This window comes from Lactuca saligna, chromosome 4, assembly GCF_052625555.1.
Source record: "Lactuca saligna cultivar CGN05327 chromosome 4, ASM5262555v1, whole genome shotgun sequence".
NCBI lineage: Eukaryota > Viridiplantae > Streptophyta > Magnoliopsida > Asterales > Asteraceae > Lactuca > Lactuca saligna.
The window spans coordinates 322,672,795-322,686,464 of NC_136420.1; the positions used below are offsets into that span (position 1 = coordinate 322,672,795).

At 31.4% G+C, this 13,670-nt stretch overlaps 2 non-coding genes across 2 annotated transcripts; both read right to left on the reverse strand.

The window, feature by feature from the left end:
- Window positions 1-4,364: 4,364 nt before the first annotated feature.
- TRNAD-GUC (transfer RNA aspartic acid (anticodon GUC)) lies at window positions 4,365-4,436 on the reverse strand. The gene has a single exon. It is a non-coding gene; the product is annotated as a tRNA-Asp (tRNA).
- A 7,958-nt stretch (window positions 4,437-12,394) lies between these two features.
- On the reverse strand, window positions 12,395-12,466 carry TRNAD-GUC (transfer RNA aspartic acid (anticodon GUC)). The gene has a single exon. It is a non-coding gene; the product is annotated as a tRNA-Asp (tRNA).
- Between the last annotated feature and the right edge of the window lie 1,204 nt (window positions 12,467-13,670).

Genomic DNA, 13,670 nt, shown 5'->3' on the forward strand with positions numbered 1-13,670 from the left:
TGATGTTAGTTGGCTTTGGTATAGAAGATTGTCACATTAGAACTTTCGCAATATTAACAAACTTGTCACTGAAGATTTAGTTCGAGGTTTACCTGTACTAAAATTTAACAATGATTCTCTGTGTGCAGCTTGCGAACAAGGAAAAAAAACATCAAAAAGGTCATCCAATTATGATAGATTCAAAAGTTGTGGAACCATTGGAACTTCTTCACATTAACTTATGTGGACCGCCACCTGTTGCTACAATCAATAAAAAACGGTACATTTTAGTTATTGTTGATGATTTTTCTCGATTCACATGGGTATTTTTTCTCAGGTTAAAATCTGAAGTTGCTCAAACAATGATTGAATTTATCAAAAAGATTGAGCTTAGTCTGAAAAAGAGTGTTCGCAAAATTAAAAGTGATAATGGTTTTGAGTTTAAAAATCAAATTCTTGATTCTTTTCTCACAAGCAAAGGAATTTCGCATAATTTCTCATCACCATATACTCCTCAACAAAATGGTGTTGTTGAAAGAAGAAATCGATCTCTATGCGAAGCAGCCAGAACAATGCTAACATATGTGAATCTACCTCAGTATCTTTGGGCTGAAGCAGCTTCAACTGCATGCTTTACTCAGAATAGATCATTTATTCATCGCAGATTCAATATCACTCCATATGAAATCATTAACAATCGAAAACCTAATGTTAAATTTTTCCATGTTTTTGGTTGTAGATGCTTCATAATGAATCTCAAAGACAATTTGACAAAGTTCCAAGCTAAAGCTGACGAAGGCATATTCTTAGGATATTCGCAAATTTTAGTAGCATACAGGGTGCTAAACAAGCGAACAAGAAAAGTTGAAGAAACTTTCAACTTAACTTTTGATGACTACTATCTTAAACAAACGGATAGTAAATTTGAACATAAATCAATACTTGTCGATTCAAATACTCAAATTGATAAATCTGAAATAAATGATTTTGATTATGACTTAATTTTCGGAACTCCTAACAGGGAAATTGATGCATAAACGAATGTTCCTGATAATCACACATCAGAATCCTCAAAACATAATGATGATTCAACAATCACTACAACGTCGATAACTTGCGAAAGTGTGCCTGGAGTTAATGTGGTAGAGCAAAATTTCGAGGGGGAGAATGAAAATATGAATCATCAAGTTGAGGGAGAGCATTCACAAAATCAACAGGAGCATCAAGATGAACATCATGTTGAGGGGGAGCATGATGAAACAGAGACAATTAATCTTGATGAAAATGATGAGTTTCATGAATTAAATGATAATTTTTTTTGCAGGATCTGAAAATGAAGATATATATGAAGATACACCATTGGAATTAAATCCAGATTATCCACCACTTGAGAAATGGACAAGAAATCATCCAAAAGAACAGGTAACTGGAAATCCACAAGATGGTGTGCTGACAAGAGCTCAAATTCGTGCGAAAAATGAGGTACTAAATGCGAACCAAGAACTGTGTACGTTTAATGTCTTTATTTCGAAAATAGAGCCAAAGACAGTAAAGGATGCTATGGAGCACTCAGATTGGGTTGTTGCTATGCAATCTGAACTGGCTGAAATTGAACGAAACAAGGTTTGGAGATTAATTCCTAAACCTTCTGATGTTTCAATTGTCAGATTAAAATGGATCTTTAAAAATAAAACTGACAAAGATGGCAATATTATTCGAAATAAAGCTAGACTAGTGGTTAAAGGATATTCGCAACAAGAAGGAATAGACTATGAAGAAAATTTTGCTCCTGTCGCAAGACTCGAAGCAGTTCGCATATTTTTAGCTTATGCAGCTCACAAAGATTTTGATGTTTTCCAAATGGATGTTAAATGTGCATTCTTAAATGGAGAACTTGAAGAAACAGTGTATGTTGAACAACCACCTGGATTTATAAATGAGGTACATCTTGATCATGTCTACATTCTTGACAAAGCGGTTTATGGGTTAAAACAAGCACCAAGAGCCTGGTATGCAACACTTACAAATTTCTTGAAACAATCTAAATTTAAACAAGGATCAGTTGACCCCACATTATTTCGCAAGAAAGTTGGGAATCATCTCATGCTTGTTCAATTTTATGTTGATGATATTATTTTTGGCTCAACTGATCCAACATTGTCACTTGAATTTGAAAATCTTATGAAAAGTCAATTTGAAATGAGTATGATGGGAAAAATCAATAATTTTCTTGGTTTGAATATAAGACAGAACAGGGATGGAATTTTAATCAATCAAGAAAAATACAAAAAGAACTTGCTTGAAAAGTTTGGAATGACCAACAGCACAAAGTTGTGAGTACCAATGGCAGTGGGAACAAGACTAACTCCTTCGTTAGATGCTCCTGCTGTTGACTTAACACTTTATCGAAGCATGATAGGGTCTTTATTGTACTTAACTGCAAGTAGACCTGATATTATGTTTTCAGTATGTAATTGTGCTAGATATCAAGCTAATCCCATAGAACCTCATTTGACTGCAGTGAAAAATATTTTTCGCTATCTTAAGGGAACAGTTTCGTTAGGACTTTGGTATCCTGCGAAAACGGGATTTTTCATTCAAGCTTTTTCAGATTCTGATCTAGGTGAATGTACTTTGGATATGAAAAGTACGAGTGGTGGATGTCAACTATTGGATGGGAAGTTGGTAAGTTGGCAATCAAAGAAGCAAACTTGTGTGGCTATATCAACTGTTGAGGCTGAATACATTGCTGCTGCTGCTGCTTGCACTTCGCAAATTATTTGGATTCAGAGTCAACTTCGTGACTATGCAATAAACATGAAAAAGATTCCCTTGTATTGTGATTCGCAAAGTGCAATTCGCATTTATCATAATCCAGTACAACATTCAAAGACAAAACACATTGCTCTTCGATATCGTTTTATCAAAGATCATGTGGAAGATGGGAATATTGAAATTCACTTTGTTAAAACAACTGAACAACTTGCTGATATTTTTACTAAACCTCTTGATGAAAAATCATTTGTAAGAATTTTAGCAGGTTTGGGGATGATTGATGCGAATTCAATTTAAAAATATCAAGCATAAAAGTGTCATTCAGCAGTTATGAGTCAGAATTGTTCAGATGTTTGTTTCCCCTCTGTTTGACGTCGGCAACGGGAAATCAAAGAATCACAAACCTAATCGAAAAAAGGATCGAGGAAATAACAAAATCGAGGAACCATATAGGCAGGGAAGACAAAAAAAAAATGTAGGAATTGAATGGGTTGTAGGTCAAATAGAGAAGAAAAATTGAATATGGAGAGAAATTGGTGAGGGTTTCCACCAAGGCAGAACTTTGGTGGATGGGGAACTCGAGGAGAGTCGATCTGGGAGAGGAAAGGGTAGGCGTTGGTGGAAGGATCGGGAAGAAGGCAAAGGAAGGAAAGAAGCATGTGGCAAAAAAAGGGGAAAGGGAAGGAATGAGTAAGCAAACTGGGATTCAGAGCATTTGTCCAGTGGAAACGATCTATTAGACACGTATCTATGATGTGAAGCGGTAGAGTAGGTAGAGGAAAACACGTGGTCTCAAATTAAAAAGAAATTACATGGGACAAACTTTATTTCCTAAAAAGAAATGGGTGAATTATGCCAAAATAGTTAGGAAGATATCATAGCTAAGATAGGAGAAGAAGGACCGAAAATTTTAATATATATAAGTAGAAGGGTCGAAATTGACCAAAAGGTTGTTGTTTACTCATACTTTTTTTTCACATCTTTAATATATAATAATAATAATAATAATAATATTATTATTATTATTATTATTATTAAAATAATTATTATAAAAATACAAAATAAATAAAAATAATAAAATAATAAAACAAAACTTTTTAATTAAATATTCTTTATGTTGGTTTAGGTTTCCCAAGTTTCATTCGATCATGACGTATGGCTCTTGTAAGTGAACATCAAGGAAAAGGTGTTAATGACGATTTTAACATATATTTTAAATAAAGTGTGAAAAAAATGACATCTTCTGTTCGATTGCTACGATTTCATCTTGCATGCATTAGAGTTAATAGTTTTGTTCGTATAAAAACTATTGGTGTAAGCAATGAATGATCAACTCACGACTATTGTTTTTATGTTTAAATCCATGTATAAGATGTTCAAATCCAAATCTACTAACAAAACCAGTGTCACAAAAATATAACATTTCACTAAAAATGATACAGAAAAAAAAAAAAAAAAAAAAAAAAAAAAAAAGATATTTGTATTTGTATTACATTAATATGAATATAACATCATATGTTCATACGAATCACTTGGGCCTAAATTGAATAATAATTAGTCAAAGGGCCACAAGCCCATAACTGCTTTTGAAGTTCAAAAATTAAAAAATTCGCCGTTGCCGGGGATCGAACCCGGGTCACCCGCGTGACAGGCGGGAATACTTACCACTATACTACAACGACTTACGATATGCAATTTGATAATGATGATAATTATCTTTAGAATTTTGTAGACAAAGTCTTTACCAAATGAATAGATGGTGAGTTGATGACACCCGCGACTTTGGTGCTGTATTTATAATTTATCCATAAGTTTACTTAATGTTCAATGAAGATTAACAAGTTTGACTTTACTTAGTTACAATAAATAATATGTTCTATTTGGTCTCTATTAATTTACTTATGTGAGTTATGATCGTTGAGAGAGGGAATAATTGATCCATGATAGTTGTGCAGTTTGTGATTATAATTTTCACAATGTCGCAAGTTCAGTCCAGTTTTTATAATTTTCACAATGTCGTTCCTAAGTTTGAATTTAGTTGTGAATATCATCCTAACTCATATAAAATGTTTTTAAATTTTGACCACTTTAAATTTTGGACTGAACTTTCAAATTTATCTAAAGGATAGGAACTTTATCTACAATGAAATGTAAATTTAATGACGACAATAAAACAAATTTAAAATATGAACTATATCGTAATTTCGTGTAAACCATAACCACTAAATTTGTAATTTAGTTTAGGTTTTATACTCCATAAAGCATTTGTACTATAGTGATTGTGAGATAATAGTAAAAGAAGATGGGGTTAATATTGTTTAATGTTAAAGATAGAAGAAACAAATTGAAGATTTTATCTTTGCTAGGAATTTAAAGATATGAGAAACCAAATTAAAGTTAAGAAAACATGCTTTATTATCTTTGCTAAGTAAGTCAACCATAGAAGATGGGGTCAGTGTTGGATTTGGAAATTTAGTAACGAGGAAAAATTTAATGTTAAAATACGATAACAAATTGAGGATATAGTTTTGTTGGATAGTGAAAGAGAGATCTCTTTGAACAAATTCATTCATAGGAAAATTAAATTTTTTTATTTTTTGGTGTTTATCGATAGATAGGTTACCGATTCGTACTAATTTGGCTTATAGAGGTGTTGGCATTCCTAACACTTCGTGTCCATTGTGTAGCATGTTTCCGGAGACGGTATCTCGTGTTTTTTTGGAATGTCGGATTGCTAAGAAGATGTGGGAGGCTCTGTCCAGATGGTTAGATATAGACATTCAGTGGGAGTTGGGAATTGTGAACTTAATTACTTGGGTATAATTGTTGCGAGTTTCTCAGATAAAGAAATACATTATCGATGCAACACTTAGATCTACTTGTTAGCTGATTTGGAAATACAAAAACGAGGTCACATTTATGGATTCTGTGCAGAGAAGAGATCATATAATTGATTGATTGTTGATTTCTCTTTTTTTTTCAAATATATACAATAAAAAATTTATGTCTTTGATTTTTTGGCTCTAAAACCCATTGAACTTTGTATAATTTCTCTAGCTTTTTTATAGTTTCTGTTTATAATTCATTTCATTATTAAAGAAATAATAACAAATTATTATGTTTAGGAGCGTCTATATCAAAGTTATAGATCGGTCTTCCATATCCCTAATCAACAAAGTGAATTATTTTTGAAAATGGTATAATTTAGGGTTAATGTCATTATTGTCTATTGAACTTTTTGAGATTAGTTTAAATGGTCACTCATATAGTTTTCTTAGTAGTTTGAGAGCATAAAATTAATATTACCTGCTAAAAAACATTATTACTTACAATTGTCGGTTTCCATTGATCATTTGGTATTTTCTTTAATAGAAAAAGAAAGATATAAAACCAATTACAACTCACACCCACCTGCTCCAAACCATCGTGTCTCTTTCTTCTCTTGTGAATATGGTTTATGCGTTTCTTAAAGTTTCTCTATCAAGACACCAAACCATCGTCTCTCTCTCTCTTTGTGGTTGTTGGATTTCTGTGGAGATGGTGGCGGCATGAGGCAATGAATTTATTAGTGTTCTTCATCTGAGCAAACTACATGGGTACAAATGCAAACGGATCATCAAGAAACTCTAGATTTGGCGTCCCCAGGAGGCTATGAATCTGCTAGAATTTTGTTTGGTGGTGTCTCCATCATCAGATCATCAAGAAACCCTAGACAATGTTGTTCTTAATCACTCCATCAATGTTGGTGACACCAAGTCGCCATCGACTCCAGCCATTACCATCGCCTCCAACCATCTTTTTCGTTGTCACCATCGTTTTCACCTCCACCATAGTCTCCAGCCACAAGCGGCAATAGGTGTAATCATAACCCTTAAATCACCTTTTACAGTCATTTCCAAATTATGAAACCTACTTTTTGGGTTTTGATTTTATATTTTGGGTTTTGATTTTCATATTATATGTGTTAAGTATGGGTTTTAAGCACCAATGTAGAGTTTAGGGTTATCCGAGATGTGTTGATTATTGGTTTTAAGCCTAAATTTAGAATTTCGATTGCTTGAGATGTGATGGCTAGGGATAAGCATAGGACGGAGCCGGAATCGATCCGAGAATCTCGAATACCAAAATGGGTGAAAAACGATAATGAGTACCAAACGAAAGTAACATTATTGGTACAACTACTAGGAATGGTACCAGTTTTCGATACTAACACTTGTACTGAATCTCGAATTCTATGATTTTAGAGTATCAAGTATCATCTCAAATTTTTAAATTTGGTACCGATATAGGATCGAGATCTGATACTAACTGTTCATCCCTAGTGGTGGCGAATGGTGGAGTTAGCAATGGTTAGTGTTAGTAGTGAGTTCTTGAATCCAGTTCACATGGCACATCTATTAAGTACATGGAATTTATATAGATTATATAGAATTTAAATGTATTACATGGTATAATGATTACACAAGGATACCTAGGTTACCCTTTCATAATTTTGAAAATGTCCATTTAAAACCGTAAAAACCCACATTATTCCCCTATAAAACCAAAAAAAATGCATTAGGGGTTATTTAAACTAATCCCAATAAATTCAATGGGCAACGATGACCTCAACCCTATAATGTATTTTAAAATACATACAAAAGATTTCGTAAAAACGAAATACATTAATCATTTCACTAGTATTTAACTATTTATATTTCATTCAAAAGAAAACGACAAACCTAATATTCGTTCCAAAATTATTGTTCACGTTTGATTTTTGAAGTTTTCCATATCAACTTTGACCATAAATAACTTTATTTGTGTTATATAAATTTTTATGAAACTTATAACAATGAAAATACATTTAAAAAACAATTTATTCACATATCTTGCATAAAAAATTATATAAAAAAAATAAATTATATAAAATCAAAGTTGAACAAAAGAAACTTAAAACGTTAAACATAAACAATAATTTTGAGACGGAAGGAATAGTAAACTTTTTTTAATAAAATTCGGGTTTTCTCGAAAATAGCAACAATCTCATAGGTCGTATTACGGAATTTTTGTTGGCACTTGCAAAACACCTAAAATGATATCATTTAGATATTGAATAAAAAAATCTCATTTTCGACCTATATGATATCCCATTGTACATTTTCATAAGTCAACTTGCGATTTCTTTTAATTATGTTTTCGTAACGAAATCATTTAGGAATTTTTGTAGGTCATACACTAATTTCTCAGTTGAATATGCAAATTTTTGTTTTTCTATATTTTATCTAGAGAAATTAAATTGCCTCCTACCTTTTATTCCTACAATTATTCCTACCCACTAAAATTATGACAAATCACCATTCAATTTAATTGTATTTGATATATTCCTAATATAGTTCTAATGATTTAGTTTAAAAAATATGGAAAGATGACACTTGTCATAATTTTATTTGGTAGAAATATTTGTAGGCATAAAAAGTAAGAATCAATTTAATTTCTCTTTTATCTAAGAACATATACCTTAAGGGTACACATAATAAACATTAATTAAACTATTAATTATAGGAAATACTACCATAATTAAATGTGATATTTATTAATTATAGTAAATATTCTTAATAATTAATGTATTTCACATTTAATTATGACAGTATTTTCCATAAATAATAGTTATTATGTATGCCTTAAAGGCACATATTATCTTAAGGTATATTTTATTGAAGTTTTCTTTGGTATAAATATTAATAGATTATTTTACAACAAAAATATAGAACTAATTGGCTAAAAAGTTTTAGGTTGAAAATATTTTACCAAAAATATTGTGTAAAAAAGAAAAAGTATATTTTTGTTGCCCAACCTAATACTTCCTTTTTATACCATTTTTTTTGTAAAATATATTTCAACGTTATATTTCATTTTAGCAATATAAATTTTTTTATTGCTACTAAAATACTTTTCGGAAACTTATATCACAAAAGAAGACTTTAAACCTAATATTTTATTTCAGCAATATAAAGTTTTTTTTGCTATTAAAATGGTTTTCCAAAACTTATACAAAAACAAAAAGTTCAAAAAATTGTTTTAGTTACAAAACAATGATAATTTTCGAAAAAATTATAAATAATTTGTTTTCGTAGGTTAAATGGTAATTGTAACCTATAAAAAAAGTTCGAAACAAGTCAACAACATGTTTTCTATTTCACAGAATGGCTGGAAAGTTTATTTATGAAGACATCTTCATATTTAGAAAAAATCAAATATTTTTGTCCTATAAAAAAGGTTTTTTTTAAACAATTGTTAAAACCTATTTTAACGATCGGTGAATGCAGAAGAATAATATCTGAAGATTTAACGGATATAAAATGAAGAACATGGATAACATATTATGAGAATTTCATAGATAACAAAAGAGAAAAAAGATAAACATAACAACGTGACAAAAACATGGGAGAGAAGATTCTCCTTTAGTGGGGAGAGATCCCACCAATTTCTTTATATCTCTAGAAATTACATTTTTAGAAGTGCATTTTAGGAAAATAACCACCTCTTCCTTTATATAGGAGGAACGAAAATACACCTAAAAATACAATAAAGGAAAATAAATAATCTAACTATTACTCATTATTTGTAGACCATTTCCATGCTCCAACAATGAATGTTGGAGCATCGAAATGCTCTACAATTATTTTTCTCTTTATTGTATTGTTGGTGTATTTTTCTCTCTATCTTATATAAATGAAGAATCCTATATAATGAAGAGGTGATCACTTTTTTGTATGTGTACTTTTAAAAATGTAATTTCTAGAGAGAGAAATTAGTGAGATCTCTCCCCACCAAGAAAGAATTTTCTCTCTCACGTTCTTTTCAGCTTTCTTATGTGTATCTCCCTTATTTTTTTTCTTATCTATCTATGAATTCTCATCATGTGTTATTCATATTTATATTTTTATACCCGATAAATCTCAATATATTTTTCTTCTACATCCACCGTTCGTTTAAAAAATGGATCTATCAACAACAATGTTTTATTTCACAGAATGGTTGGATGTATTTATTTATGAAAACGTCTTCATAATAATAATAATAATAATAATAATAATAATAATAATAATAATAATAATAATAATGAAAAAATAAAAATCAAATATTTTTATTAGCCTTGTCATTTTCTTTACTAAGACAAGATTTTAAAAGGCTCCATAATATATTCCTTGAAAAGACAACAAATTAAACACAAAAGGGTCAATAATATATTCCTTGAAAAGACAACAAAAAAAATATGTATTATAATTTTCTTAATACCAATTTTATTTCATTTAAAAACATCTATAACTGAATAATCAACTAACATTCGTCATGACACCATATTTTCTTTATCTATATGGTATCAACCTCAAATTGATACTTCTCATATCCTAGCCGCCATCAGCTTCCCCTCTACCCTTTGGTTGTCGAAAATATTCATGATGTCACCCGCTCTTTCTTCACCCTTATCTACATGATCACCATTAAACTCTCATCCTCAAACTGTCTCTTGTAGAGAAATCAAATGATATTGTTATTTTCTTATCAAAAAATCCTTGGTCACATTGAGGACATTGTATTGCCACCACAAACCACCATCGAATCTGATGGTAAAACCAACCATAATCATGCTTTTCTTTCATGGAAAGAAAGTGACTAACGTGTCCATGTCCTTCTTCCATTATCACTTTCCAACGAATCTATGATTGAAGTACTCAATCTTAAGACCCCTCACGAACTTTGGTGTGTCCTTGAAGCAGGCTACAACCACAACTCATTCACACATATGCTAAACTTGTGCTAGTGCTTGCTTCAACTTCAGAAAGGTACTTTCTCGGTTTCTAAATATGGCCATCAGTTCAAATCCCTTTGTGATTAACTATAAGGTATAAATGATCTAGACAAATCTAATTGGTTACTATGCGGTCTTAGCCACACATAGGAAACTTTCTCAACAATCCATTGCCCAGTTAAACCTAGACAATATTTTTGTGATCTCTCTCAATTCGAAGGTCATGAGCTCTTCCTCAAGTCCATACAAAGATCTACAATTCCCTAAGCGACCTTCCCTACAAGGCAAAACCAAACCTCAAATCCCTAATCAACTCACATTATTCGTAGCCGAACATTCTCTGGTCATGACAGTTTCTCAAGAGGTCGTGTCAGGGTCACCAACCACTCTATTGCTAGCTATGTCACAAGGATAAACATTATGCCATGTAATCTCTCGTTCTTAGTTTGTTTGCCTTTTGTACTCACTCCATCGTTCCCAATATTGCTAACATCTTCCATTCCATCCCAATGTCATGTTACCAATGATACTCTCAAATGGTACGTTAATAGTAGCGGATAATGACTTAGGAGCCCAACGAAGTTTTCAAACCATTCAAAAAATCTCAATCATGTTTTGTTTTTTCAAGAAAACCCAACGAACTTAACATTTTATCTAAAAAAGCTCAACTAAGTTACACTTTCGTTCAATTATATGGAAGTCAAAAAAGAGAAACAAATGATGTGGTTTATTATCATGTTAGGAAAATAACTTATTAGACCAACGAAATTTTCAAACCGTTCAAAAAACACCAATCATGGTTTATCTGTTCAAAAAAACACAACGTACTTAATCTTTTGAACAGATAAAATATGATTATGGTTTTTTGAACAGTTTAAATAATTCGTTGGACTTTTTTAAACAAAGTATTAAATTTGTTAGGTTTTCTTGAACAGACAAAACATGATTGATTTTTTTTCTTTTTTACCAATTTGAAAATTTTATTGGGTTTATAAATCATTTTCCCATGCTAGGGTCACGACACATATGCCACCTTCCATTATTAATGATACCATTGTTTATGACTTGATAACCGATATAGAAATGTCATCTTCCATTTTTTTCCTCGACTAAGGTATATCATATTCAAGATATTACTTTTTCTTTATGGAGGAATTTATGTGTCTAACATTTCTTTGACCAATCTTTCTATTCCATTATTTTGAATTATAGTCTAAAGATAGTAGTAAGGTAACATATTCATTAGTTCTCCTCCACCATACTTACAATTCCATTTTTTCTTTCTCGTTCGTGTAGTAAATAATAGCCCTTCCAATTTCATAGTTTTAGGAGTTATAAATCCAATAATAGCATCTAAAGATACCTTAATCTCATTTTCTTTGTAACATGTGATAATTCTATTTTTTACCCTCCAACTCCCCTTCTTTTGTTTCTCAAAGTGTTTCTTGCACTACCACTACGTTGAATTCTTTTCGATTACAACAATGACCCAGATTTATGTCACACCTATACCATAATTCTTTTTACATAAGTGAATTTGGATTTTTGAATTCATTTCTTCCTTTTTACATAAGTGAATTTGGATTTTTGGATTCATTTCTTTTTTTATTAGTCGGTATATATGACGAAATTTCAATATATCTCTAGAATGATATGTAAAAAAAATCAAAGAATTACATATTTCTATTAAATTATATATGACTTGCAAACGGATTGCATGTATTTTGACCCAAACTGTTTGGGTTGAAACAATACCAGTTAAAGAAGGCCCAAAATTGTAGCTACACTGAACTTTTGAAGGACTGAATAATGTTTGAGAATCGAAATCGCTTTAAAAATGAAAAACGCCGTTGCCGGGGATCGAACCCGGGTCACCCGCGTGACAGGCGGGAATACTTACCACTATACTACAACGACTTTTGATATTATTTGAATATTTTTATTTATAAACTAGAAACGTAAATGATAACTTTTGGAAATTTTAATCATGTTTTGCCGGTTGGTTTGACAATATCCACAGCTTTGGTGTCGACGCGCTGTATTGAACGCAAGCACATAGCAAAGATAAATTGACTTGACTTGCAAGGAACATTAATAGTTTTGACAGTTTTAATTTCCATTAATAATAAGATTTATTGTTTTGATTTTGCTTGTTTGAATGAGAGAGGTAATGTGGAGCCATGATATTTCTGCTTTATAAGGTACGATAGAATCTATCGGGAACTAACTTAGTGTTCCGAGGTGGCACAAGGAACTATTTAATTTCGTCCTAGAATGTAAAATTTAATAAATCCGTCACAAAATCCGTGGGAAAACCGTTACAAATCCGTCTTTAAGTCCGATAAGTGTAAATCTGTCAGTAAAACTCTTTTAGTGATGGATTTCTATGATGGAACGTCGTCCCACCCATGCGGTACTACACTAACACATACCGAATCGGCATGGTTGTCCTGAATGGCTACTTTCAACGTTATTATTTTCGGTGTCAAAAAATAATCCTATAAAATTATCTTCAACTTCCTAATTTTTCACCATAAATTTATAAATTCCCTCTCGATTTTCAAAATTTATACTCCATATGTTTGCTAAATGGATTCATCGTCAAGTTGAGAGTATTCATCATTAAGTTGAGATGTTGCATCTTCATCTAATACATTTGAGCATCACACTCATGTTTTATAAAAAAATGCCAACCTACGTGCCTTCTATTTTATGATACTGCAAGTTCAAGTGGTCTAACAAAGATAATAATCGTAGAAGGAAACTGTAAAGTTACACATGATCGTCTCGAGCAAGATTACTTCTCTGAGAATTTCGTATATGGTGTGATTTCGGAGGCAAAGGGTCTTTTAATCCATTATAGAAGAGCACATTTGCAAGACGTCTATTAGCATATGAGCCGGTTTTTGACACGTATGATGAGTACTTAAAGATGTTTGAAAGAACTTTACATCAAAACGTAGAATTGTTTTGTGATAGTATTATTTATATATAAACCATAATATTTGTGTAAACCATCTGAAAACGACATATAACTATTGTATTCAACACATGAATCTAAACGTGGATTCCCCAAATGTTAGGAAGCATTGATTATACACATTTTGCTCGGATAAATTAC